This window comes from Protopterus annectens, chromosome 13.part0 (assembly GCF_019279795.1).
Source record: "Protopterus annectens isolate FY-2018-M chromosome 13.part0, PAN1.0, whole genome shotgun sequence".
In the NCBI taxonomy this organism is placed as follows: Eukaryota; Metazoa; Chordata; order Ceratodontiformes; family Protopteridae; genus Protopterus; species Protopterus annectens.
In genome coordinates, this window is record NC_056747.1 from 145,885,979 (window position 1) to 145,913,478 (window position 27,500).

Genomic DNA, 27,500 nt, shown 5'->3' on the forward strand with positions numbered 1-27,500 from the left:
CATGCTAAATCACCTTCTCTGGCCTTGTCTCGATCCTCCAGGAGTTTGACTAAAGAAGATGTGGATAAGATGATGAGGAACTTTCTCTTGGTGCGGATCCAGATCTGTGTGTTACGGGCTCCTCCGACTTTGAGTCATGAGGCCCATCCTTCAACCAAACCACCACTTCATACTTCTGAGTCCCTGGATCTGAGTCTTCCGGGTCTGTCTGGCTTGTTTCCGAAGATGGTCCTATCTTCAGATCTGAAGCTAATTCTGAGTGCCACAGCTCTGACATCTTAAGATTCGGAGGTCTGTCGGATCCAAAGATTCCTTGTCGGATCTGATATACTGGGATCGACTCTGAAAGTCTATGAGGCTTGGTGCTTCAGCATTGGGCAGCTTGGCTACAACTTCCTCCTCAGGGAAATTGCTTTTGTGGAGGTGGTGACTATTGTCCAGAAGCCTGCCTTCTCAGCACTGAGGTCTTCTGTTTCCCCAGGGCTGTCTCCCTTTGAGGTTGTGAAGAGGGTGTTTTCTGCTTTGACAGAATTGACAGTGCCATTCCCCTCAGATTTTGACACCAGACCTTAGATGTCTCTGCGCTTCGATCTTCCTCATTCCGCTACACAGGGACAGCCAGCTTGAGACCTCTCATCTACCCATCAGGGTCTTTTAATTTCTTTCACACTTCCCCATAACATCCCATGGAGGAAGTCCTTAAGAAGAGAAAGTGGAAGAGGAGGCAATTGTACTTTTCATTAGAGTCCGTCACTGAGTATACGGACTTCAGTGAGAGTTGAGGGTCCCCCACGATCACCTCCAGAAGACATCTCATTTGGAGACATCTTTGAGATCCTAAAACATAGAGGTGTTTGGACCCCTAGCAACCCTTCACCAGGGGAGTCATTTTTTCTGGAGTATATTGTAGCTGGCCCATCTACTTCCTGGGTTACTCCATCCAACGAAGAGTTCATTGATTTGGTGTTGAAGTATTATTGTGGAAAGAGCTTGATACAGTGGAACTAATTCCCAAAAGGCCAGATAGGATTCTAGCTCCATCTGCAGGGAAATAATTTTGGGCTAAAGTGGTGGTGCCCATGCCTGCCATGGTCGTGGTGGCAGCTCCCAAAAAGGAACTTGCTAAACAGAGTCCCCTGTTTATCCCCCTAAAAGAGAGTCTAGGGCAGTGGACAGATTTCGGAAGTGTCTCTACGGTTCATTGACGTTTGCCATTGTGTTGCCGAACTGTCTGGCATATTTTTCTAGTCTGCAAAGGGATTTGATCAAAGTACTTTGTTTCCCTTTCAGGGACCATTTCTGTTGGGGCTGAATTGTTTGTGACTAGCTATGCTCCATTCTATCTCAGTTCATCCAAGAGGCTCATTTTGTGTGCAGCCAAAGGCACCTCAAGAGCAGTGGGTTCAGGCATACGTATTAGGAGGCATGCTTGGATGCACTTGTGTGATTTTGTGGAGACTTTCAAGTCTTTGTTCATCAGTGCACCTTTTGACGGCACACCTTTACCTCAAAGTGAAGGATACATTATTCAGGTGTGAGAAGGATGGAAAGATCCTCTCTGCAGTGGGTTTGTGTTTTTCAACCCCCTCAAAGATCCTTTTCTAGGAATCATCGAGGTGGTTGGAAGATGCGTTTCAGGATGTCCCAGGGTTCTTTCCAGGACATATGTGGAGAAAGTTCTTCTAGGTGCACAGGTGATAATTCTCATGATCGATGCCACCCCCATGGTAGAGGAGGCACACAAAACCAGGCTTCCTGAGAATCATTCTCTGACAGACCCTGTCAGCACTTCTGAAAGGTGGCTTGATTGTCCACCTCTGAAGGCAGTCAGGGTTCAACTATCCCTGCACCAGAGAGCCTAGCTAGACATTTAGGTGCAGAGAATTATTTTCAGGGGTTATATAATACCCTTTTCTCTTCCACCACAAACTCTACAAAAAATTCAGACATTCCATCCAATCATAGGAAAGGAGAAGCAGTGCAAGTACAAAAGCTGCTAGAAAAAAATATCAATCAAAAGGTCCTGCTTGACCAGATAGAATCCAAAACGTACTCTAGATTATTTTTAGTGCCAAAGAAAATGGGAAATCGTCCAATTTTGGATCTCAGCTACTTGAACAAGTCAAGTTTGACACACACAATTCTGTATGGTCATGGTTCACTCCATTTTCCCTTTTCTGGGGAAGGACAATTAGGTGTGCTCAACAGACGTTAAGGATATATACTACCACGTAAAATGAATTGACATTCCAGACGTTATTTATGCTTCCGTCTGGGAGCCAGTCATTACGAGTTCAGAGCTCTGCTCTTTGCCCTCACCACAGCCCCCAGGGTGTTTACCAAATGTGTGGCAGTAGTGGCAGGTCACTTTGTGACTGCAGGAATTCTGCATATTTCCGTATGTGGATGAATGGCTCATTACTGCTCCGACCAGGCATCTGTTAGAAACGGCAAGAAATCAAGTACTCCAGATTTGTTTTGATCTGGGGATAACCATAAATTATGACAAGTCTCACCTAGAACCAATGGTCTTCCATTGATGGGGCCAACCTTGTTGCGATCCTTTTGCTTTTCCCTTAAACAACAAATGCAGCAGCTTCTTTACCCTAATCCCCCCACAGGGGGAATCACCGAGGGATGCTCTACTTCACGGTTAGCATCCTGGTCTGCTTATGCCTATTCGCCAGTAACGTTAATTCCAAAATTTCTGCAGGAAGCTGTCAGGTTGAAAAGCAAAGTCATCCTCATTGGACCTTACTGAACTTCACAGGTTTGTTTCCTCTTCCTATAGCCTCTACTTTACCAACCTTGGATTCTAGATTCGATTCCAGCCCTTCTGTCTCACCCTACAGGCATGATTAACCCAGACATCTTGAACCTCAAGCTTACAGCCTGGTTTTTCCAATTCTATTAATAGCCTGACAAACCTATGCTTTCTTCACCTGTCTACCATATCTTTTTATTTTCCCATAAACCCTTGACATGAAAACTTTATTCAAGTAAATGAAAAAGATTTGTTTACTGGGCACAACAAAATCATGCTGATCCTTTCTCAGCTCCGATACATAACATAGTTGAATTTTAACTTTACTTTTCAAAGAGGCGGCAAGCTCTTCTACCATTAAGGTTAATTTAGCCACAATGTCTAATTTTCATATTGGACTAGAGGGTTCTTCAGTAGTCTCTGCTAAACTGTGCAAAGCATTTTTGGGACAACTGTTTAAAGACCCTACTCCAACATGGCATCTGAATTTGGTATTGCAAGCTTTAATATATTCCCCCTTTGATAGTAGCAATTACCTCGGTGAGAAGAGTTTCAGAAATTCAAGCCTTGCCATCAAATTCTCCCTACTTGATTTTTCATAAGCAAACCAAAGCAAAATATCCAAACTTCCGAAGAAAGCAGTTATAGCTCCACAATTCACAGACCACACCAACTAGTGTGTACGGTGTTCTTAACGCAAAGTAAGTTTATTTTTCCACAGTGTAACAAAGCGTTTTCGCCAGTCAAAATAGAATAGCTTCTTCAGAGAAACATTAAAACTTTTTAAGTGTTGGCGCTCTTTATACAATACAAAACGGACATGCTCTGTGTAAAATACACGTCATTTCCTTACCGTAAGATTTTTTATACACATACATCCTTTATAAAAATGTCTTAGACATACAAATATAAAAAAGAATTTAAAAAGAAACTGTCCATGTCGGTCCATACAACTCCCTCCATTTAAAAACTAGCTTCATACACCAAAGCTTGGATATTTTGCTTTGGTTTGTTTGTCGGTATTTATGGCTTCGGGTTCACTATCCAGTCCGGCTAGTCCGAACATTTTTGGGTCTACGAATTTAGAAAGACCCAGTTCTAACAATGATATGGCAGCATTGTTAGTTGTGATCACACAAAGACTTGATCAATTGAATTCACGGTTGGATAACATTGACCGTGGAAATGGCAGGAACAACAATACTGGCGGTATGAGTGTAAGCAACGGATCTGGGAATATGGACACTTCTTCTATTCCAGCAGGTCAACGGAATGTTAACTCTGCAGCCGATAACAGCAATTCTATGGCGCCCGCTTCCTCGGATCCCTTGGGTGACAACAATGGTCAATACAATGTGCTTATTGGGGTTCCGGCTTTAGGCGAATGGATTACAGCCTTGGATTCCTTTGCATTTACACAACAAGGTTTGCAGGAACTACCGGCACTACAGGAGGTTAATATGGTAACAACTGTGGATACCTTAGTAAGTAGACTTAAATTATTCGATCAAAAACTGTTAAAACTAAGGAAGTTACAGTTGGAAGTATGCTATTTGAACCAATGTGTACAAGATAAAATTGTTCCAAAGGGACTACGTAGTTCTTTTGCACCGACTGGCTTACTTGCGGATGATTCATTCTTAACAGATTTGCGAGTTCTGTTTGACCAACAAGGTCTTCAATTGTTGGAGCTAATGATCAAACATTACACGTCACATATTTCTATGTTGACAGTTGAGATCAATGATCTGGATAAACTGATTAAGATGGACATTGACTTTGTAAGGTACAAATATGACTATGCTCGCATTTTTAATAGCATAGATGCGTTGCTGGTAAAACTCAAAGTCAACAAGGGTAAAAAATTAGCCAGAGACAGAATAGCTTACCAACAAAATAAAGCCTATGTTAAATTAACAACGGCATATGCACAACGTGAGGTTACCTCTACTGTCACATCATGCAATTCCAACGGGCATGACCAAGGGCCCCAAGTAGACTCTGTAGTGGATACTATTCAGGATGAATACGAACTGGAAGTTCCTGAGGGTCCACGGCGGAGCAGTAGAATCAAGGCCAGTAATTATAACAATAACAATGGCCAACGATTCCAGGGGGAAGGCCAACAAAACCACAAAAATGTTTTTTTAGGCCAACGGAACAACAAATACCAGAAGAATTACAGGAACAGACGATGGAACAACAATCAAGTTTGAACTGTGATAGCCACTTGGATATTCATCAGGACACCAGTGTTAAAATATTGGTCAATACTAAAGGGGATTTTAAAATCTACAATTTTTCTAGTTTTACTATAGAACAAGAGCTAATTGATTTATTGGCTCTTGGTAATACTTTTGTACCTAGCAGTCATTTCAATCTGACAGACACTATTATTGATCTGAAATGTTTTACACGGAAGTTAAACCTAGGATTATTGTTTTCAACCCCTATGCAACAGGATGGTTGTAAATTAAAATTGTCAAGTGTATTCAATCCACCAATACACCCCGACCTGTCTCTCTTTGAAAGAGTGTGTGAGTTTGATCTTAGATATCTAGATTCCAATAGAAACAATTGTTCTAGGCATCAGAAATACAATATCTCTAAGGGACAAAAAGTGCTCTTAAATGAACTTTGCCACTTACCAGTGAGGGTTTTCAAACCTGACAAAGGGGGAGGGTTGGTCATCTTTGACAATGTTGACTATATCCAAAAAATGTCCTGTATTTTGGATAGTCCAGCTTATACACCTGCTTCTGTCAATGAGATGAACATGGTCTATTCTAGAAACAGGGGTTATTTTCGTGACCTATTTTTGGCAGGGAAAATTGATAATGACACCTACCAATATATAGACATCACTACACCTAAGACCCCTGTTATCTTTGGAATTCCAAAGATTCACAAAGACCTTCATAACCCACCCATGAGAGCACTCATAGATGCTAGATCTTCTATGACTTACCCATGTGCATGCCTAGTGGACAAAATCCTTTCCAAGTATATAAAAACAGTGCCTTACATTTGTAAAGATTCATGGTCCTTCCTTTCTGACATCAATGAGCTCCAAATAGATCCACTATGCAATTTTCTTACTATAGACGTGGTGGATCTTTACACATCTATACCTCATTTGGAAGCCATTGAGTGGATAGGCAGTTTTTTGACCAGTCTAGAGGTTCCGAAAAATGAGATCGATACAGTTACGGACCTACTAGATATAATACTAACATCTAATTTCTTCACATTTGATAAAAAATACTTTTTGCAAACACAAGGCATAGCAATGGGTTCACCATGTGGCCCGTCGGTAGCTAATATCTTTGTAGCCTACTGGGAAAAACGATTCATTCTTGGGAATCCAAACTACACACACCAGATAGCCTACTACACAAGATTTCTGGACGATATCTTTATGATATTTAAGGGTTCAGAACAGGATGCGTTGGAACTTCTTGATTACATGAATAACACTACTGAATTCTTCAGGTTTACACACAAATTTTCTACATCCAATATGGATTATTTGGATGTTAAACTAGAAAAGAATTTAGAAGATGGGTTGCTGACTTCCTCAATACATAGGAAACAAACTTATTGCAACTCATTTCTTCACTATTCTAGCCAACATCCATATAAACAGAAACGCTCTATCATTAAAGGGCAACTGATTAGAGCAGCAAAGATGTGTAGCACTGAAGACAAATTCAATATTGAATGTCAGCTTCTTTATGACATGTTTAAAAATCGAGACTATCCTGAAGTATTAATCAACGAGTTAATAGTAGAGGTGAGGAATAAGAGAGAGAATGGTTTTTACACACCTTTGTTAAACATCCAAATTAGCACTGGTGGTAATGTGCTCACATGTACTCCTGTGATAAAAAATATGGATCTGGAATCTACTTTAACACAGGTTAATGAAGGGACACAGAGCTATTCCTGTAGTTTTATTACAACATATAACATAGATTCGAAAGAAATCAGTTCTATTCTCTACAAAAATTGTTTTTTTTGTTTCTAGTAACAGATTATTATTAGAAAAATTGGGGACAAAACAAACTATTGTGTACAGGAAGGGGAGAAACTTGAAAACCCTGTTGGAAGGAAACAAAAAGGTTGATCCCTTTTCGAAACAAAAAGGGACATTTATTTGTGGGCGCTGCAACTGGTGTAGCTGTGTGAAAATAGGGAGTTCATTTCGAATCAATGGCAAAAAATATTCGATTGGTCACAAGATAAATTGTGAAACTAGGTCTATTGTTTATCTTGCTACTTGTGACAGTTGTCCTGCGTACTATGTTGGTAAAACGGACCGTAAGTTTAGGGAGAGGATTTACCAACATATGTACGCTATTAGCAAACAAAATAATGAAAATGCTTTAGCAAAGCATATAGACCAACATATAGGACACAAATTTTATTTTACAGCCATTGACCATATCCCACAGAGTAGTAGAGGAGGACCTACATCAATTAGACTGGAAACCAGGGAGTTGGAATGGCAAATAAAATTGAATGCCTTCAACTCTCCTGGTCTAAACGAAAATTGTAACATCTCTTGTCTCCTTAAATTGAAAAGTTACCTTAGATAGTTCAATTCCTAGGTAAATATTGGATAGTACCCAGGGGCATAACAAGTGACTTTTCTAACAGTATATACTCATTTTTACGGAAGTGAATTGGGTATACAATGGTAATGTTGAAGTCTACTAAGGTATTTTTCTTACTCTGCCATTATTTGTATATTACAGATTTTAGATAGATACACCAATGCCCAACAGTGAGTGAGGGTGCATTAGGGACATGTATTAAGGATATTTTGCTGCCCCAAAATGTATCTAGTTTTTTATTAACTGCATTTTTTGTTTTTTATTAATTGCATTTATGATATAAATACATTTTTATGTTTTTCATTTTACAAATTATGGGACATACCTTTATATTTAAGACGAGGTAATAGTACAGGAGTGTGGTTGACTGATGTAACAGTCACTTACTTTAAGACCATATTACATATTGTACAAGAAATAATGTTATGGATATGGGAGGAGATTCTAGCTTTGGTGTATGAAGCTAGTTTTTAAATGGAGGGAGTTGTATGGACCGACATGGACAGTTTCTTTTTAAATTCTTTTTTATATTTGTATGTCTAAGACATTTTTATAAAGGATGTATGTGTATAAAAAATCTTACGGTAAGGAAATGACGTGTATTTTACACAGAGCATGTCCGTTTTGTATTGTATAAAGAGCGCCAACACTTAAAAAGTTTTAATGTTTCTCTGAAGAAGCTATTCTATTTTGACTGGCGAAAACGCTTTGTTACACTGTGGAAAAATAAACTTACTTTGCGTTAAGAACACCATACACACTAGTTGGTGTGGTCTGTGAATTGTGGAGCTATAACTGATTTTTCATAAGGATAGAATTACATTACGAACCATTGCATCTTTCCTTCCCAAGGTGGGGCCAGAATCCAACATCAATCATTCCACTAATTTGCCAGTATTCTTTCCAAAATTTGCAAACAAAGGTGAATATATGTTACATTTACTGGATGTTCACAGACTGTTCCATTTTTATCTTCGCAGGACAAAAGAAATCAGAAAGACAGGCCAGTTGTGTGTCTCCTTTGCAGATTTGAAATTGGGCAAACCAGTTGCAATAGTTACTTTAGCCATATGGATGCTGACTGTATTTCTTTTATCTAAAACAAATTGGGTCTTACCTTAACTAAACCTCCAAGAGCCCATTGAACTAGGTCCATGGCAACTTATTCAGTATTTCTATCAAGACTTCCATGGATGACATTTGTGTAGCAGCAACTTGGGCAAGTCCTCATATCTTATCACTTATTACAAATTAGATCTCTCCTTGAGAGGTAGAGCATGTTTTGGTTCTACTGTGCTCAGGAATATCCTTCCTTAGGGTCCACCTGGGGTTTTAAGTAGCTGGGGGACTCTGTCACAACAGTTGAGGATAGAATGAAAATTGACATAATCAGATACAGAAATTATGTACTTACTATAAAGTTTCATCTATGTTGTCCATTTTCATTCTTCCTCAAGTTCCCGCCCACCAACCTCCCCATCCTTTGTTTCAATTAACTTCTGGAGGAATGAGATTTTACAAGGACACTGTCCTTTTGATTGATCTCCTGATATATTTTCCTGTATAGGGCACATACATTTCTAAGTATTTCTTTATTGTTAGTTGCATGTTAACAGATACTTTTCTGGTAAAATCAGCAAGGTTTGAGATATGTTAGGGGTTGGCACATTATAGATGAGAGAAACGCTCGAGAGCTTTTTGGTTACCATGAGCTTTAGTAACAGCCGTGTCAGATCCGAGGATTGGATCCGAACTCAGCAGCTGAGGAAGAATAAAAATGGACAACGCAGATGGAAGATTAACTACATAACTTCTTTTTTTGCTTTGCGTTAAAAAATTTAATTATGTTTGGAAGTAATCTGGGTTCACAAAAAATATTGCCACCAGTTCTTTTAAGGCAACATCATAGTGAACAGTGGCAGAAAAGCAATAGTCTGTGATTCAGAGACGCAAGACTGCCGTGAGCAGCATCTCATTATCAACTCATTATGTCTCTGAATTTAGAACTAGTGTAGTTAAATTTAACTCCAGCAGTGTTCACCCTAGTAGCCCGAGCAACACAATTGCACAGGCAACTTCAAGCACACACACATCCAGACTACATCAGTCATACCACTCTGTAACTGACACTGCCACACAAATACTGCACACACACAGCTTCACATTACTCAACCTCACGTTAAGCTAGCAGTCCTGATTCTTCCACTTTAGTGAGTGAGTGTATGCTATCAAAAGACCGTAAACACCTTTTTCTCTTCACTACTCAAATAGTGTGATAATGTGATTCAGAGAATCTAGTGATATTTCCACGGCAGAGCAAGGGACTAATTAGCATTAACAACTCCTTGAGACTGCCATATCTAGTGCTCTGTACAGTTCTGCTGTGAATGCGATTGGTCTTTTATTAGGTGTCTCTGATTGTGCAAGTTAATATATAAGCTTAGTTTTAAAGGATCGTTGTTGCTCAGTTATAAAAGTTTCCTTGGTGTTGAGTAGATATTGATGAAACCAGTATTTTTGGTAAGTAGAGTTAATGTTGATAGCTGCACAAAGTGCTGTATACTTCAGATGTCTTTTTCTTAAGAGCTATAGTAAGTGTTTGACCAAAATCTACAGATATTCTTTCATAGAGCATACTTTTTTTTGCCAGACCTTTGAACAGAATAGAAGCTTGTTTTCCATTCAGAGTTATAAATGTTCGTTAGATGCATTGTATGTTATGCCCATACATTTATTTCCTCACAGTATTATAAACATTAGCTAGCCTTTCTAGCATGGGTTATATTATACTGTATTTCATTTCATAAGTATGACATGTTTCTGAAACACTGTTAAAATATTTTTTTTACCAAGCTAACACTTGGCAATACTTACCAGTACATTGTTGCTACCTTGCATGTACAAGTTATGTGTGTGTGTTTGTGTGTGCACGCACATGTATCTATAGGAAAGTAGTGCAGCTGAAACAGCAGTCTTTATAAAAGGAGGCAGGCTATTCTCAAACTTAAAGTGCAGGTTCTTCCAAAGAAAATACAATTTTATGGTCGTTACACAGAGTAACACAGTTCCATGGTGCTGGGAAAACAGCTTGGGTAACAGGATTGCATTTAGAGTTCTCAGTATAGGAAATTCCAACCATCTTACTCTGCTTTTCTCAGAGCTTCCTCCAAGAGCTACTGATTTGGCCAAAACGTTTCCCTTAAACAAGTGTGAACTCCCACCCATATCCTACTGCTGTGGACTTTCTTTAGCCCTCTGTTAAAGCTCATTAAAATTCATTAACAATATTTGCTCACTCCAAACCGGTCTTAACTTTTCTTAAACACTGATGTATGCTACCCAGACAAGGTAGTTTATTAAATTATACTTGAGTTAAAACAATATTACTATAATTTACTGTAAACGCTGCTGTGTACACAGTATTTATAAAACCTTATATAATTTTTCCATACTTTGGGTCACTTGTGTGCTTCCCACTGTTGTGAACCAACAGACAGTATTACACACATTTAGTACAGTATGTGTGTGTCTGTGTATTATATATATATATATATATATATATATATATGTGTGTGTGTGTGTGTGCGCGCACACATAATTATAGTATGGTAGATCGAAATATCATTAAATTGAATGTAAAACAGCTGACATTTTAAACTACTACACTGTTGAAAATGTACAACATTCAACCAACTTAACTTTGCAAAAATAAAGCACATTCCTTTTGTGATCTTTACATTAAAACTTTGACATAACACTAGCCAAGGTTTGCAAGGTAGCTTTGCACCCCCCCCTTACACCCCTGCTAATTATTTACACAAACTCCAAGATTGTATTAAAGTGGGGAAAGGGCATGTTCTCTGAACCCCACTGTACTGTAGTGAAAAAACCTGGCAAGTTTCAATCAGCTGTTCCGGCTTTTTCACTCGTCAGTTACAAGCCACATCAATGAAAGACAGTGAACCCATGTATCTGGCTGTACTACAGGTCCTCTAAATAAAAATCATACAAAGTAATTGAATGTAACTGTTTGAAAATACTACTTTGAAAATACTACTAGTATACAAACTCAGAGAGCTTACTTTAGTAGCAAGAATGGGCAAATTCCCAATCCCTAGTGTACTTCAGTCCCTCACATGAAAAGACCAGCAATTTGCGATCTATCCATTTATGATAGTTTTTGCCAGTATTTTCATGATTCGAACATGTTAACTTTCAAATGCATGAAAGATACCTATGTATGTATATATATATATATATATATATATATATATATATATATATATATATATATATACACACACACATTTATACATCTGTACATATCTATATATATATATATATATATATATATATATATATATATATATATATATATAAATGTTTTTTTTTTTTTGTATGTGTATGTATACACACACAGTCAGAAGCATTTATGTTCATGTATGTATGTATTTGTACACACACATACTCTTACATGCATATTTACAGGCACACACATCTGTATCATCTTTCTCCAGTAGTTTTGTATAATAGTAATTAGTTTGGTGTAAGACGTATCAGAAATTTCTCTTGTAGTTATTTATATATTTGTTCATCTTGGACCTCATTTATACCAGCCTGGCCTATGATTCACCACATCAGTCTGGATTTCCCAGCATCCTTCTATCCCAGACCCCCCACCCCTTACTTTCTTTGGTGTTGCTTAGGGCGGTTTTGGATCTTAAGTGCCTTGGCAGCTTGGTCATCTATGCTTCTGTCTGGTGGGATTTTTTTTTTATTTTATATGCCTTACTCACTTTTCTCTTTCCCCACCCCCTTGCTCTATGGTTTCGTCTGAGGGAAACTCCCTTCTTTGGATCATGCCTCCCCTTGAGGAGGATCACCAGTAAGTGTCCTCTTCCATTCCTCCCTACTACTGCATAAGTCACCTGAGCTGCTAATGGAACACAAGTTGGCTTTATTCTCTATACACCACTGGAGCGGTCCTGCGGCATTTATTTTGCTACTTCTCTGCATCCAAGGTGCTCTACCCAAATGTTTTGAATTATACTAACAGTGACACTCCCTGAAAAGCTTGTGTATTTGTGTAAGGTACTTGCCATGACAGTAGATCTTTGAGGTGAGGTCATTGTAACAATAATGTAACACTCCTTCCTTTAGATTGTTACAGAATAGCACATTTTTTTATTAGTTACACTGTTGTAAAATATTCTGTTGTGAGCCTTAATAGGATTGCTAGCTTTTTGGTACTGTAGTGTGTTTATACATGATATATATGTATCTGTTGCGCTTATCTTTACTTGCCACTAAGTTGATGTACTGTCTACATTTTATGACATTGCCTTTTTTTACATTTGTGAATAACTGCAAATCTAATCCAAGACCTTCCTGATGTACCATATATCTGGCATATGACCTCATTTCATGGTCATATGAGTGTAAGATCCTCAGAATATGTTGCTGCTAGTCCAAACGCAGGATCTTTGCTTTTTCTGGTCTGAACACCATGTTGCAGTTGCTGTTACCTTTTGGCTAGATTTATTCAGATAAGTACCTCATTGGGAAACCTTCTTTGTTTTTGTTATTTTTCTTGTTAGCTAAGAGGAGTAAGTGTGATATTGGCAGGCAGATCCCTTTTAGAGACTGCCATTTCCAGCATCTGTTTTGTTAGGGGCTGAGCAAAATATAGAAACTGTAAAGTCTGCCAATCATTAGTCCATAAAACCATGCAAACTAAACTTATTTAGAGACCTAACTTCCAAAGCTCCTCTCGCAAAGCAAGATGATGGAGTTCCCGGCCATGAACTTCATATTCACACTGAGAAAGATGATGAAGAAACCAAGACCTGAGTCTTTAGCTGCCAGTCTAATTCAGATTTCCCCACTGAGGTACAGTAGAAATCTGCTTTGTCCAACTCCTTCTCAGGCGCCTTGTACTGTAACACTACTGGAGGCAAATATGATGTCTGTTACTTATACATCCAATGAGAATGAGCTACAGCAGCTGCTACAGAGAAGATGATCATTTCAAAGGGAATACCTCATATCCTTGTCGGGGAAGAAGTACCCGGGCACCTTAATCGAGCTCTGTCAGGGTTCTGAACCATTGCACCATAGTAGGGTGGATATTCTGTCTAAGAAAATGAAAAAAAAAAAAAAAAAGCATGCTTCACCCACTTAGATGTCTTATGAAAAGGAATAGCTTGAGTTCTTGCAAGGTCATTTTGTCTTTTCAGCCCCCCTTCCTTTCTAGCCACCCCTTCACAAGCTCCCATCCTCTGAAGGGGCAACACACATCCTCATCTGAGAAAGAAAAGAGGTGAAATTTGATTCAGATGTGGACTCTTGGCATAGTCATCTCATATCTGTTCTCCTGGACACTTTGTTTCAGAAGTTGAAGACACCTTGTCCCCTGACTCCCTAGTCAAAGAAATTTCATTTGGGAGAACATCACTGTTAATAGGTAGCATTTTGAGTGGGAATGGCAGGCAAGTCATGTACATTAAAGATGCTGCAATTTGCTTTGAGGTAGCGGCTCCTAATCCACACCTGTTCCCCAAGTCTTAGAGGCTTTCCTGGATTTTTTGCATCCACTTCTACTTCTCCTGGTTTACAGCCTCCAGCTTCTAAAAAGCCTGATAGGTTTTACACGGTTCCTAAGTACAAGAAGTTTCTATACAAAAATCCTGTATCAGCCCTTCAAGCTTTTCTCTCTTTCCATTGATAAACCCACTAAACTTTTACTTGTTGCTAATGTGTTGCCATCAAATAGAGACTGTAGGGTCATTGAGAGGTACATTAAAAAGGTATACACCTGTGCCACATTGGCCTTCAGGGCCCTAAAGTATCAAATTCAGAAAACAAAAATAGCTCGTTTCCATTATAGGGGTGTTTAATAAAACTATGGCTAATTCAGAGGATTCTAAACATAAGGTACAGGCTATGTGTGTGCTCAGTCAAACTACACAAGTAGCCAAACTTTTCCACTAAATGCAGTCATAGTGCTGCAGTGGCTTCCTCTAAGGCTGCAGCCATTGTATCTTTTTTCACAGATTTACCTGGCTTCATCTTCAGTCACTTCCTGAAAATATTAAAACCAAGCCATTGACCCTATTGTCAGCCAAACTTATCAAAACTCTGCTGGGGAAGGGGAAAAATAGTGCAGGATTTCATACAGACTTTTCTCATATCAGTGCCTAGATATCAATGGACTTATCCTTGCATATTTCTCAACTGTCCAGATTTTCACAGCATGTCCAGATTTTTGTCTCGTATGTTTGGTCTGCACCTCAAAAAATTTGTGGTTTTCTGGCAAATGACTGGAATGATCTGAGGATTGAATTCACTAAGTAATAGCATACATTTCAGTTTCAGACTTCAAATCCTTCACAAAATGTATGTTAAAACAAGCCGTTACTGTAGCTACTTTCTAAGTTTATAAGTGCAATATTTAAAATATGTCCCTATTTTTGGGCCTTTGACCCCTCCCCCCCCAGTTTGTTGGGATTTCTCCAGATTTCTTGCACTAAGAGGTTGAGAGGTATGCTTCCAAACCTTCTTCATTTGTCTATAGGGAGCAAAAGCCACCCCCCCCCCCAATAGGGGCATAAAGCAGACCAAGAAATGACATAAAGGTGAAACTTACCAGAGAATTTAAACCTGGAAAATTGCTTTATCCAGATAAACCAGACTCTATATTTTGCCTTTCCTCCTCAGTCCAGAAAATCCTTTGCCCAAAAGACCCTCTTGATCCATCCCAACTTGGGAATTCGTCACTCCAGGCAAATGTGTCTTGTCTGTCATCCAGCACAACTACAAAATTGTTTTGGACTGACCTCCCATCTTCAATGGGAATCCTTCCTCCCACTCCCATTCTGGCTCACCTCATCCTACCCTTCATTCAGGACCTTTTTTCCCAGGGACTATAGAACCTGTATTACCCCTAGGCCTAGGAAAAGGTTTTTGTTCAAGATTCTTACTTGTCCCCATGAATGAGGGTACCTGGCAGCCAGTACTGGATTTGTCTCAGCCTGATTCCTTTCTGAAAATGCCATTTTCAAGATGCTGTCCTTGCAAGTTTTTATCCTTCCATAGGCTTTTCTAGTGTCCCTAGACTTGAAGGATACTTAATCTGCAAATCCCTGTTTCAAACACCTGCATGAAATTGATCAGGTTTTCTGTTTTTTCATTGTAGCTTCATTTCTCTGCTTTACCCTTTGGTTATTTACTGTTCCCAGGCTATTCAAAAAGTAAGTCACACCAGTTAATGTCTTTTGCAGAACCGAGTGAATACAAATGTTTCCCTACCCAGGCGATTTTCTTACTGGGGCCTCTTCCCAGGCCAGTCTTTGGCCACATTTCCACTTCACACTGTTGCGTCTGCAAAGACTAGGTTTCACTCTCAACCTCAATAAGTATTCTCTGACCCCACCCAAGCATCTTGCCTTAGGTTGCAGACTGAGGACCCTCTCTGATAGCGTTCCTTCCTCAGGAGAAGGTCCTATCCAGCTAATTCCAGTCCTCGTTTTCTCTACATTTGACCTCCGCAAGAGAAATCCTAAGGTAGTGCCATTCGCCAGACTACATATGAGAAAGATGCAGTGGTACTTGAAGTCCCTTTGGTCTTATTACTGTCACCCACTGGACTTTAAATGTTTCCCCTGCCTTCTCTAAAGAAGAAGTTGAAATGGTGGGTGTATCAAATTCAACTCAATCAAGGGCCTACCTTCCACCTACCCATACCCATCTAGGACTTCCATACAGATGCATCAGATCTGGCTCGGGGTGATTAGATGGTGCCCACAAGGATTCAAGGCCAGTGGTACTTGAAAGAGATGTGGAAACACAACACATGAGTGTGGAGGAAATGAAAGCCCTTATTCAAGCCCTTCAGGTGTTTACCCACGTCATAAACCCAGGCCCTATCAGGTTTTTCTCAGACAGCTCCATGGTCGTGTGATACATCAGCAAACGGGGGACACCAAGTCCTGCCAGCTGTGCAGGCTGACTCTGTTAGCATCGGACAATACAGTAAAATCAAAATTGTCCCTGTAAGCTGTTTAATTGTGTTAGATCTCCATGAATAAATGTTGAACAGAGAGGTCTTCCTCGACATAGTCCACAGATGGGTTATTCATCAAATAGATCTTTTTGCCTTCTCTCAGAACAGACAATTCAAGTTGTGCCCCAGGACCCCTTGTCTCCAGGCCTTGAGAATGGATACCATGTGTTTGAACTAAAGGGGGAAGTTTCCCTATGCCTCCCCCAATCCCAGAAGTTGTCCTGAGGATCCATAGGTACAAATCAAGAGTTTTCCTACTGATTTAATTCTGGCCCAGGCAGTAGTGGTTTCCCCTTCTCCATCTAGCCAAGGACCATCACTATAAGTTACCCCACAAAGTGGACATACATAGAAAAAAGGCTTCCCGGTACACCCCACCCTGCAGCCACTCAACCAGAGTGTTTGGGTGACAGTTTTAATCCATTTCATGCAGTAATTTTCATAAGATGTGCTTCAGGAGGCAAGAAAACCTATGATTAGAAAGTCTCATCTCTCCAATTGGAAAAGATTTTCTATCTGGAATCTCAAGAAGATTCAAGACCATTTTTTTGGTGGGTATTCCCATTATTTTATCCTACTTTTGTGAGTTACTCAAAGTAGACTAACCTGTTCCTCCATCAAGGTACACTTGCTTGCTGTTTCTGCCTGCATGCCTTTAAAACCTCCTTTGCTTCCCAGAATAGAAGTCAAAACAGTTTTTAAAAGGTGTTATTCACTGGAAACCACCTAGGAGGACTTTTTGGCCTCCCTGAGATCTGAACTTTGGGAAAACCTTATCCTACCACATTTTGAACAATTAGCCTCTGCCTTGTTAAAATTCTGTACCTGCAAAATGGTTCTGCTGGTTGGTCTTACCTCTGCCAGATGTTTTCTAGCCACAAGCCCTAATGGCCCTACTATCTTTCATAAGGGATAGGGTCTTCGTAAGGGCTAACCCCTTTTTTAAGCAGAAAGTAGTAGATGAGCTGTCACTCAGCTAGACTATCCGTTTGCCTACCTTCTTTCTTAATCCACAGAACATTGACTCTTCCATTCATTGATTGCATGTGCAAGAATTCTGCTTAGACAAGAAAAAAATGTGAAAAAAAAACAGGCCATTGGTTTGTCTTTTTCCAGGAGGTTAAGTTGGGTAACGCTGTTTACAAGCCAAATATCTCCATCTGTATATTGAAATCCATCACCTTCTGTTACACCTCCGTTAATAAATCCCTGTTCTAACCCTTGAGGGTGTATTTCACCAGAGCAGTCTCTTTATCCGGAGCTACATTTAAAGGCACTGACTCCAGATCTATTCTGGAGGCAGCCACCTAGTCATCAAGACACTGCACAGTGGGCACATTCTCCATATCTACAACCTCTTTTGCTAGATATGTCCTGCTTGGACCAGTAAACATCTCTCCATTTTCTCACCCATCCAACCTTAACCTCTAGCTTTGGTAATTACTCATCAGTACTGGAGTACTGCAACAGTGATCCAAGAAAAACATAGTACAGTTGAATGAGAACATAATTAACAGTAGATGTCCTGCTGATCACTGTTGCAGGATTGAATCCCTCTCTCCTGTGTTCATCATTCACACTGGCTTAGTGGTACATGGGCTCTGTGCCTACACAAACACTGGCAGCTTTCCAGAGCTCAGAATCCCCTCCTTTGATTCTCTCTTATACGGGGTTGGCTAAGCCTTTTCCATCAGGGGAAGCCTAACTCTGTCACAGAGTCAAACAGTCTCTAGTGCCAGTTGAAGGACTTGCACAATTGATTTTTTCCATAGCCAACATTGGTGGATTACATCTTCTAAACTTGGGAACTTCCACTCCTATTATTATTGTTATTGTTATTATTATTATTATTATTATTATTATTATTATTATATACTTCTGTTTTCTTTCTGTTTTATTAAAACATTGTGTATGTGTATGTGTGTGTGTGTGTGTGTGTGTGTGTGTGTGTGTGTGTGTGTGTGTGTGTGTGTATATATATATATATATATATATATATATATGTATGTATGTAATGTGTGTGTGTGTGTGCGTGCGTGTATGTGTGTGTTAACTTTTTATTTTAATATCATTACTGTGGCGATATTGTAGTTCAGGGCCTCACCAGTTCGATTTGCGCAGAAGTGGGCGTGTCGCAAATTGAGTGACAACCCGGTCTGCATATTTAATTTGCTCGTGCATACATGAGATGAAAATATGAAATGTACACAAACGGCCCATTTTTTCCCTGCCCCTCATAAAAAATATAATGTAAGTTTCATTAATTTAATGCAGTTCGGAAACTAAATGTTGTTGGAAAACCGGCGACCATACTTTAGGCTTGCCACCTTTTTAGTTGCCCAGACTGGGACATTTTTGTGGTAAAACGAGATTTTGCAGGGCAAACAGTATATCTGTCCCATTTCTTTACCATTAGTATTTACCGAGCTGTAGTGCCCCCTCGAGCTAACATGCCGAATACCAGGTGAATATTCATGAAGTCAGTGTGAAGACATCACTATGAATATTCACTTATTCGAACAGGAGTAAACAATAGCAGATGCCATTTTAATACAGTTTTTTTTTATGTTGGCAAAACAGTAAGTTAGGTTCTTTTCGGTGGTTTTATGGTTTGTCCTGCAAAATCTCGTTTCCCATTTTGGAGATGGGGAAGTTGAGAGGTACGATTCACTGTAAACTGATAGGTTAAGTAAGCAGCCGTTGGTTATGTGTTTCACATTTTGAGGGCTAGTGTTTCCCATTTTGGAGATGGGAGGTTGTGAGAGGTACGATTCACTGTAGACAGACAGTTTTTTATCTGGCGATATTGTAGTCGAGGGCCTCACTAGTTCAGTGCACTTTTTCTTCAGTTGTACATGCGGAGGGAATGCATATTCATGAAAGACATATCAAGGGAGGGGTGGGTTTGGGGGGGCTTGCTACTGCGCATCTGGTGAGGCCCTCAACTATAATATCGCCATTACTGTTTACAACTGCTGTTAATTCCTGTGAGAATACTAGGGACTGTCTAGGCATGGTGCCAAGATGCCTGTTGTTTCTCTTTATTTGCTTCATTTGAAGTTTTTTTTCCCAAAATATTTTTATTCATTTTATAACACAATAACTTAACATATAGTAACAAGAAAAACAAACTATATACATTGTCCATAACCAAAAAAGCAATGAGAACACTTAATATTTCTCTAACAGATTAGACAATTTTCATTTTGAAGTAATGATAGGAAAATGTTTTATTTGTTCTTCATTTTTATGATATTTCTACTGGTTTAACACTGCTATAGCAGTTTCATTGTTTAATTTGCGATAAAATTGTAATTTATTTGCATTTTTTCTGGGGATTTCCCTCATTTCTTAAAAGAGAATCTGTGTAAGGAGTGCTTATTTAAGCTATTGTAAAGGGTTTCTGTTTGATTTAAAGGCATATATTTGATTTTTTTGTCACTATTTGGACACGAGAACTTTACTTGGAACTTTGATTGTGCGTGCTGTTTTCTACACTGTGTAGATTGTAAAATGAGGCTTGGCAAAATTTAAACCATTACAGTTGAGCCGTATATACTGTGCGAGAACATAATTTATATTTTCCATTTTTACTGCCCTTAGCCCTTAATAGTGTCAATGTGTTATTCTGGCTGGTGTTTTTTCTCTGACTTGATGGATCTTGATACATCTGCCCCACACCCATCAAATCTAGTTGCACCTGAAAAAAGGAGCTCAACAAAAACATTCCCTAGCCTACATTTTGTGAATCTGTTGTTGCCTTAAGCTGTCCTGCAGACAACCATGGTGTGAGCCAGCAGACCTGTACATTATAGGGGTTAGACACATCTTGCAGGGATATTTAATATTGTGCTCAGTTGCAGGAGTGGTCTGTGGTAAGAGACCACTTACCAGACATAATAATCTATCCCAAGATATATTTTTTCCTGCCTCTATTGTAGTTTGTAATAAGAAGAAAGAGAAACTTCACAAATGACAGGTTATTGCCAGGTATAAGGCTGATGTGGTTTCCCTAGGTGAGTGTTTTACAGTCAGCTTATGTCTGAGGCTCTGCTCCTATTCAGCTTGACTATGGAGCTGCCTTTTCTAGAGATCAGCCTAATGCCACAGATTTTGATGGAGGCACTGATGTAGACAGTAGCAAACACTTAGCCCATACAATCTGATTCTTCTGAAGTTTAACAGGTTCAAAAACCCAAGGAAGTGCTCACCTTTCCACAGATGCTAGGTTTAGAGTTGACAGTTTATGATCTTAATGAGGATGAGATGTGAAATGTTTTGGTTGTTCCTTGTTTGTTACCAGCCTTAGAAGTTGTCTGTAAAGCTATATGTAAAACCCCTTTGACTACTGAGCCAGTTCCTAAAAAGATGATAAGAAAATAATAATGTGCACTCTGATCTTGCAGCTCTCTTTATTCCTTTGTCACTTGACTCAGCTGCAGTTTCTCCAGCTCCCATCTCTAACTTGAGAGCCTTGGCTTCTTCTAACCCTATACAACCAGATAAAATTGGCATGTGGTTAGAATTTCGGGAAAATTTAGCTCTTTCTAGTAATTTAGTCTTTAGAATTTTGAATTATCAGGGCTTGGTGTGAAAGTTTATTTTACAATATATTTGCAGTTTAGATGACTTAGCTGCATCTTTGCCTGCTGAACAGTAGTGATATGTGAATGAGATTGTTTCTGATGTGACTCGGTTTTCAAAACATGCTTTGAGGAATGTCTTGGAAGGTGCAGACACTATTTGAAATTAACTTGCTTCTGTTGTATTGGAAAGGTTTGCTTAGTTACATAACCAAACTTTTTCTGAGGATTTAAAAAATGAGATTTTGAATGCTCCTTTAAGTTCTGAATTTGTGTTTAAGAATCTGGATAGCAGCAGAACTACATGGGGGTAATAGAGGTAAATTGATGTACTGGATATCTAGAATGTCTCATGCTCCCAGGTTCTTCCCTAGCAAGACATCCGGCTTCAAAGGGCAGACAGACAAAAATCCAAGCCTAACAAGAGTCAGGGTACTAAGAGGAAATAGCAAGAGGATAATGCCTACAGACCTAATAAAAGGGGTTCCTTTAAAAAAAAAAAAAATCTTTCTTTGCTAAAGAATGTGCCAAGACTCAGGGCATCCCAGAAATTCTTCCTGTCCTGCCTACTTTTCACCTTCACCCGGGTTTTGTTCAACCAAGTAACCTGGCCACAAATAGTCTCAGGCAAGTGGGTGCTGAAAATAATTTGGTGAGAAATGCCCTTGACAGTGGATAGCAAATTGTCCTCCCTTCAGGGAAATCCCCCTGGACCTTCCAGGCCAGACACCCCTGTTCTCTGTTACTTGTTCACAAGTTGCAAGCAGGAGTTCCTGCACTACAAAAAGGAAAAGAGTTTTACACCAGAATCTTTTTGATACACAAAATTGAGCTGTCATAGAGACTAGTGTCAGATTTGGCATACCTAAAATGCAGATGGTCTTACCCCTTTTTCCAGACCACTGTTTTCATGGTGACTTTACATTTGATGGATGCTTATCAAATGGCATTTGCTCTGAACTAGAAATTGAATCTACAAATCTAACACCCTCACAAAGAATTGTCTTCCGTGGGTACATAGTAATGGACAGAGGAAAAAAGTGTGACCTTTCTACCAGAAGACATTGTCCTCACTGTTCAGAACATTTTCAAGATTTTTCTCTATAGTAAGCCATCTCCACAAGAGAGTTTGTCAAAATTCTATTCTTCATGGCATCGGTGTTCCTTGCTATGCCATGGGCCAGACTCCATATGAGAAAGATTCAGTGGTACTTAAAAAAGAAAAAAAATGTTGGACCCAGCACCTGCTTTCCTTGGAGTTCCATGTACCAGTGCTGAATTTTGCAAAATGAGACTTACAGTAATGGCGGGATCAGATGTCTCTCAATCCAGACCTACCCTTCTCCTTGCAGACCCCAGTTCAGTCAGTCATAATGGACTCGTATTTTGCATGGGGAACAGTGTACATGGTAATTCAAGTACAAGGTGTGTGGGGTCCTTCAAATGCTACAAAGAACACAGATTTAAAAGAAATGTTGGCATCATTTCAAAACTTAAAAATTTGTTGCCACTTATTGTCTCCAGGTCCCCTTTTATTGGTGACAGATGGTACCACAGTCATGGTACCTAAACAAGCAAGGAGAGTACAAGGTCATACCCTCTTTTCTGGATGACAGTGATCGCCTGGGTGCTAGCCTTACAGCAGTCTCTGATGCTTCAGGCCTCATACATCTCATCAGTGCAAAACATAGTGGCAGACAGACTAAGCAGATCCCAGACATTCCCTCAAAAGTGGAAACTCTTATCAGGTCTACCATGATTTGGTCCAGATGTGGAGAATACTTGAATTAGATATGTTTGCCTCCTTTCAAAACATGCAGTTGGAAAAATTCTGTTTGGGACATCCTTCCAGCGATGCTTGGAGAGAAGCATCCTTATTCCCTTGGGTGGGAATGTTCCTGTATGCGTTTCCACCAGTACACAAGGTACTTCTGAAGATTCAGAAAGAATTACAAAAGATCATTGTGGTTGACCCTCTTTTCTCCTCGGCAGAGTTGGTTCTCCCTTTTAATGGAATTGGCCAAGGGCAATTACCACAAGCTTCCTAACACACTGGATCTTTTCACTGGATGATAGGTGTGACTAGTGCACCCACACTTGGAGCAACTGCTGTTGAAAGCCTGTATGATTCTATCTTGATACCTTTTAGACGTTTGTTCAATGAGGATGTGCAGTAGGTATTGAAGGAAACAGGAAAATCTGGAACTAGAAGATCTTACGCTGACAAGTAGAAGATGTTTTGTAGGTATTGAATAACCGATATCAGAATGGCCTGGTATGGCGTCTTCCCCTCTGATTTTTAAGTATTTGTGAGTTACTCAATGACTGCTTATCTTATGCATATATTAACAGTGCATATTGTGGCCATCTCAGCTAGTCTGCACATGGATCCCAGTCTTTTGTCTCTTTCTGTGGTAAAACAGTTTATGAAATAATTGTTGCACTTGTGACCCCTCCAAAGCAAATCCCCTCCTCCTTGGGATCTCAACTTTTTATTCTTGAAAAATTGACATTATCCCCTTGTGAACCATCTTCCAAGCTGATTTGAGATTCATCACTTTGAAAACTGTTTTGTTATTACTCTAACCATCTGCAAGCGCTCATGGTGGGCCAACTTTACATTTTTACTTTACCACAAGGACAGGGTTTTACATACTAATGTTTCTTTCATGTCAGGTGTTTCTAAATTTATCTCGAGTCAAGTCATCAGTCTCCAAGATTTCTTTCTGAAATCTAAATCAAGGGAGAGAAGATTCTCCATACCTTGGATGTGAACAGGCAGCTCAGGTGCTACCTTGATTTAACTAAGTCCTTCAGGAAAAGTGAATAGCTGTTTGTTTCCTGTTCTGTGACTAAGAAGAGTCAACCTGTCTAAGCAAAAAGTTGCTTGTTGGTTGCCCCCTACTGTTTTTTTTTTGTTATTCCCACCATGATAAATGTAATCCAGGCAAGGTTAAGGCATATTCTGCCAGATCCACATTCTTTTAGATGGTATATTGGAAAGGAGAGGACTGTAGCAACATTTTAGCAGAAGCAACCTGGTTCACTGTTCGTAGATTTACAAAGCACTGCCAACTCAGCTCTTACTCAAGTTCCAGAGCAGGCTTTGTGAGGACCATTCTGCAGGTGCTTCTTATCCTTCCTCCTTCCGGGTAGTGTAAACTTTGGGAATCTACCTATATTCCAATGAAGCAGTCTGATTGATGAACATAGTACAGTTGTACAAGTCCTACTTACCTGAAACAAGAAATATTTGAATTTCATACTCAGTGGAAGTACCCACCATCTCCCTCATTTGTATATAGTTCTGTGGTATCCAACTGTTTTATGTTGTTGTTTGGCTTTAGTTATTTTTGTTGGTGTTTTATGGCTACAGATTGGTTGATTTCAAACAATTCTTGCTTTGGTCCTTCTTGGTGTGTCCTACTTAACACTAAAAACCTGAATAAATGACTGATAGGATTAGGCTTTCTTTGATGGGTGGTGCTTAGTCATGGACATAAAAACCATATGACAGCGAGGCAGTGTGACGTTTGAACATCTTCTGTTTCAGGTAAGTAGGACTTAATGCAACTGTACTTTCTATCTTGTGGCCTCTCTGTACTTTCTGAATTAAGGCAGAAAACAGTTTCCTCCCCTCTTCTTGGCTGTACCAGTTTTTTATTGCTATTATACTCAGGCTCCTCCAGGATTTCCTGGCAGTAGATGGTCTGAGCATCTCACTCTCTTACATCAGCTTTTGTACCCTACACCTGTGGGCTGAGTTCACACACTGGACGTATGGTGCATCAGGAAGGTTTCAGCTTTGTAAGCTGGCCAGACAAGGTTCCCTCAGACAAGGTAACCCATCAGTATTGGAATTCTGCAACAGTGATCAGTAGGACATTTACTGTTATGGTAAGATCTTGCACAACTGCATTTTACAGTAAACACCTTACACTACTGCACTTCCTTAGACAAAGCAAATGTAAGGATCAGGGAGGTAATTGATAGCTTAAGGTAGTGATCCTGAGATGATGTGAATGGACCCACTCATTTGCACTGACTTACAATAGGGGTGTAGTCTGTACTTCAGGGTAATTTGGAGATGTAATTATTGTTCTCTGAGCGACCATGCAGTTTTGTTTGAGGGAAGAAACATTTGCAAATTCAAATTGATTAAGGAGTGATTCAGATTAAGTGTATTGGGAATAAGGGATTAAGGTAGTGGAATGTAGATGTTGAGTGTTTTTGGAATATGTTGGGTTCAAATGTAGTTTTGAATGAAGTGGTTTTATAATATACATAGAGGTAGGATTAACTTAAGCTCTTTTTTTGTGATTGTATTTGCATCTAGTGCTGACGTGTATGCAATTTTATTTTTTTTGTAATTTCATTTTATGTTCGTTCTAAGAGGAGATCTTTTTAGTGAGACTGATTGAGGCAAAGGTATGAATTATGGAAATTCGTTGTATTGCTGCCTTAAGAATATTGCAAATAGAAAATGTTTTTATTCATTTTTCCAGTTGCACACCTGATGACCCAATGTATGACCACCATAATTGTACCCATGTCTTTTTTATGTGTGAGACAAGAGCCAATCATATTGCAGTTGTCTTGCAGAGTCTCTCTCTCTCTCTCTCTCTCACACTCTCACGTGCGACATAACCCATTGAACATTTACTTTTCCTGGCTTCCCTATGCTGGACAGGTTTTTCTTAGTTGCCATTTCTCCTTGTGAGAATTAACACAAGTCTTATGCTGTGTAGGTATATTCATAAGTGACAACAGACTTTCATCCAAGATCAATATTGGGTAAACACCTTCTTTCATTCTTTCTGAAGTCTCAGCTTCATTTGTTAACATCAGAAAATTTCTTGCATGCATCTATAAAAGTTTAACTTTTCTATGGTTAATAAAGCTGAGAGAATAAGGAAAAGTGAGGCTTATGATAAGGAAAAGAGTTAATTTCTTCAGCAGCACAAAATCAGAGGTAAGCAGCGGAAGTAAAAGTTAAACAGGACAGATAAAGATGACAAAGGTACACAAACAAAAGACACAGTCATCATTTTTAAAAAAATCTTTATTAAATTATCACTTAAGACAGACAGATTAATAGAAAAGAAAACCATATTAGTACTTTTTTCATTTGCATACATTATACAGTACATATGTTTTCTTTCTTTGTACAACTGTCATTCAGTTCAGCATTACATAAATTACTCAGTTCCTGCCTTTTACCTCACTATTTCTCCTGAGCATTGTTCTACATGTATTGTTCCCATAAATTCCATTTATTTCTGTGTAATTCGCTCATCGCTTTTTCTATAGATTCCAATTCAGTTCTTTTATCTATTTTGCAATATTCAATACTTCATAATTTGTTTAGATTTTGAATTCATTTTTTAATAACTGCTTTTTTGATAGCCAGTAAAATTAAACTTAAGTCATTATTATGTCCAGGCAGTTCATATACTTTGTCCCAGCTCAAACTAATCATTTCCTTACAGCCATTTTCCAGTGTACTCTCTAGGGAATTTTTAAAATCTGCCAACTCATTATAATTCCATAAAACTTGTACCCAGTTACCTCTTTCTTCCATATTACAGCTCCAGCATTACCTCTCTACCCGAAGAAGAATTCTTTGAAGTCTGCTTGGAGTATAAAAATAAACATGCAAATATTTCCAAACAAAAATCCTAAATGTTTGGGACTTTATTGTATATTTAAGAGCCTTAGATATGCCCTCCTACTGTTACCTTGTCAGTTGCTTTTCCAGTCTATCTTCCCTGTAGCTTTTCATTTTTCTGTAATTTTGGCATAATTAAGTCTTCCATAAATATTGCTATGTGTACCTTTTCTTGGTTTCCTCATTTGTCTGCTTTATACAAATGTACATAACATATCTAAAATATCTCTAATGCCTGTATAAGATCTCTGGCTAGTTTTTTGTTATAGTTTAAGTCTTTTTGGTGCAGCAGTCATTATGCTAATAGTTTTTGTGCTCAGAAGTTGTTCTAGAGTTATCAAAAATAGTTACTAAATAGAAACTTTTCTAAGTTTGTGTACATTATCCAAGTACTCTTTTAGCACTTTGGAGTTGCTCCTTTTCTTTGTCTGCAAGAGGCCCCTCATGCTACAATACTTTAAACTTTTTCAACTACTCCAAATAATTCCTATAATTTTTTTACCCTGTATCTTATTCTCTTCATAGATTCATAGATTGTTAATAGGTTAGAGAGTTGGGGGGGGGGGGCTTTCTAAGCGTAGACAACTTTTCCTGAAAGAATAATGATGTCTTGTATACGAATTAGGACATTGAAGGCCAGGTATTTATAAGCTACTTTTGCCAGTAAGGGATATGGAAATTGTAAACTGAATTCAAACCCTGCATCTCCTCTTTGTCTAAGTTCTTTGCACTTACACCTTCTGGTACATCCATGTTTTGAACTCCCTTTTCATTTTATCCCATTCACTAGCTGTTTCTTATGAACACT

At 39.0% G+C, this 27,500-nt stretch overlaps 1 protein-coding gene across 2 annotated transcripts in view; it reads right to left on the minus strand.

The window, feature by feature from the left end:
* EPS15L1 (epidermal growth factor receptor pathway substrate 15 like 1) overlaps window positions 1–27,500 on the minus strand; it is a 3,892,050-nt gene that overhangs the window by 1,388,481 nt on the left and 2,476,069 nt on the right. The window lies entirely within an intron of this gene.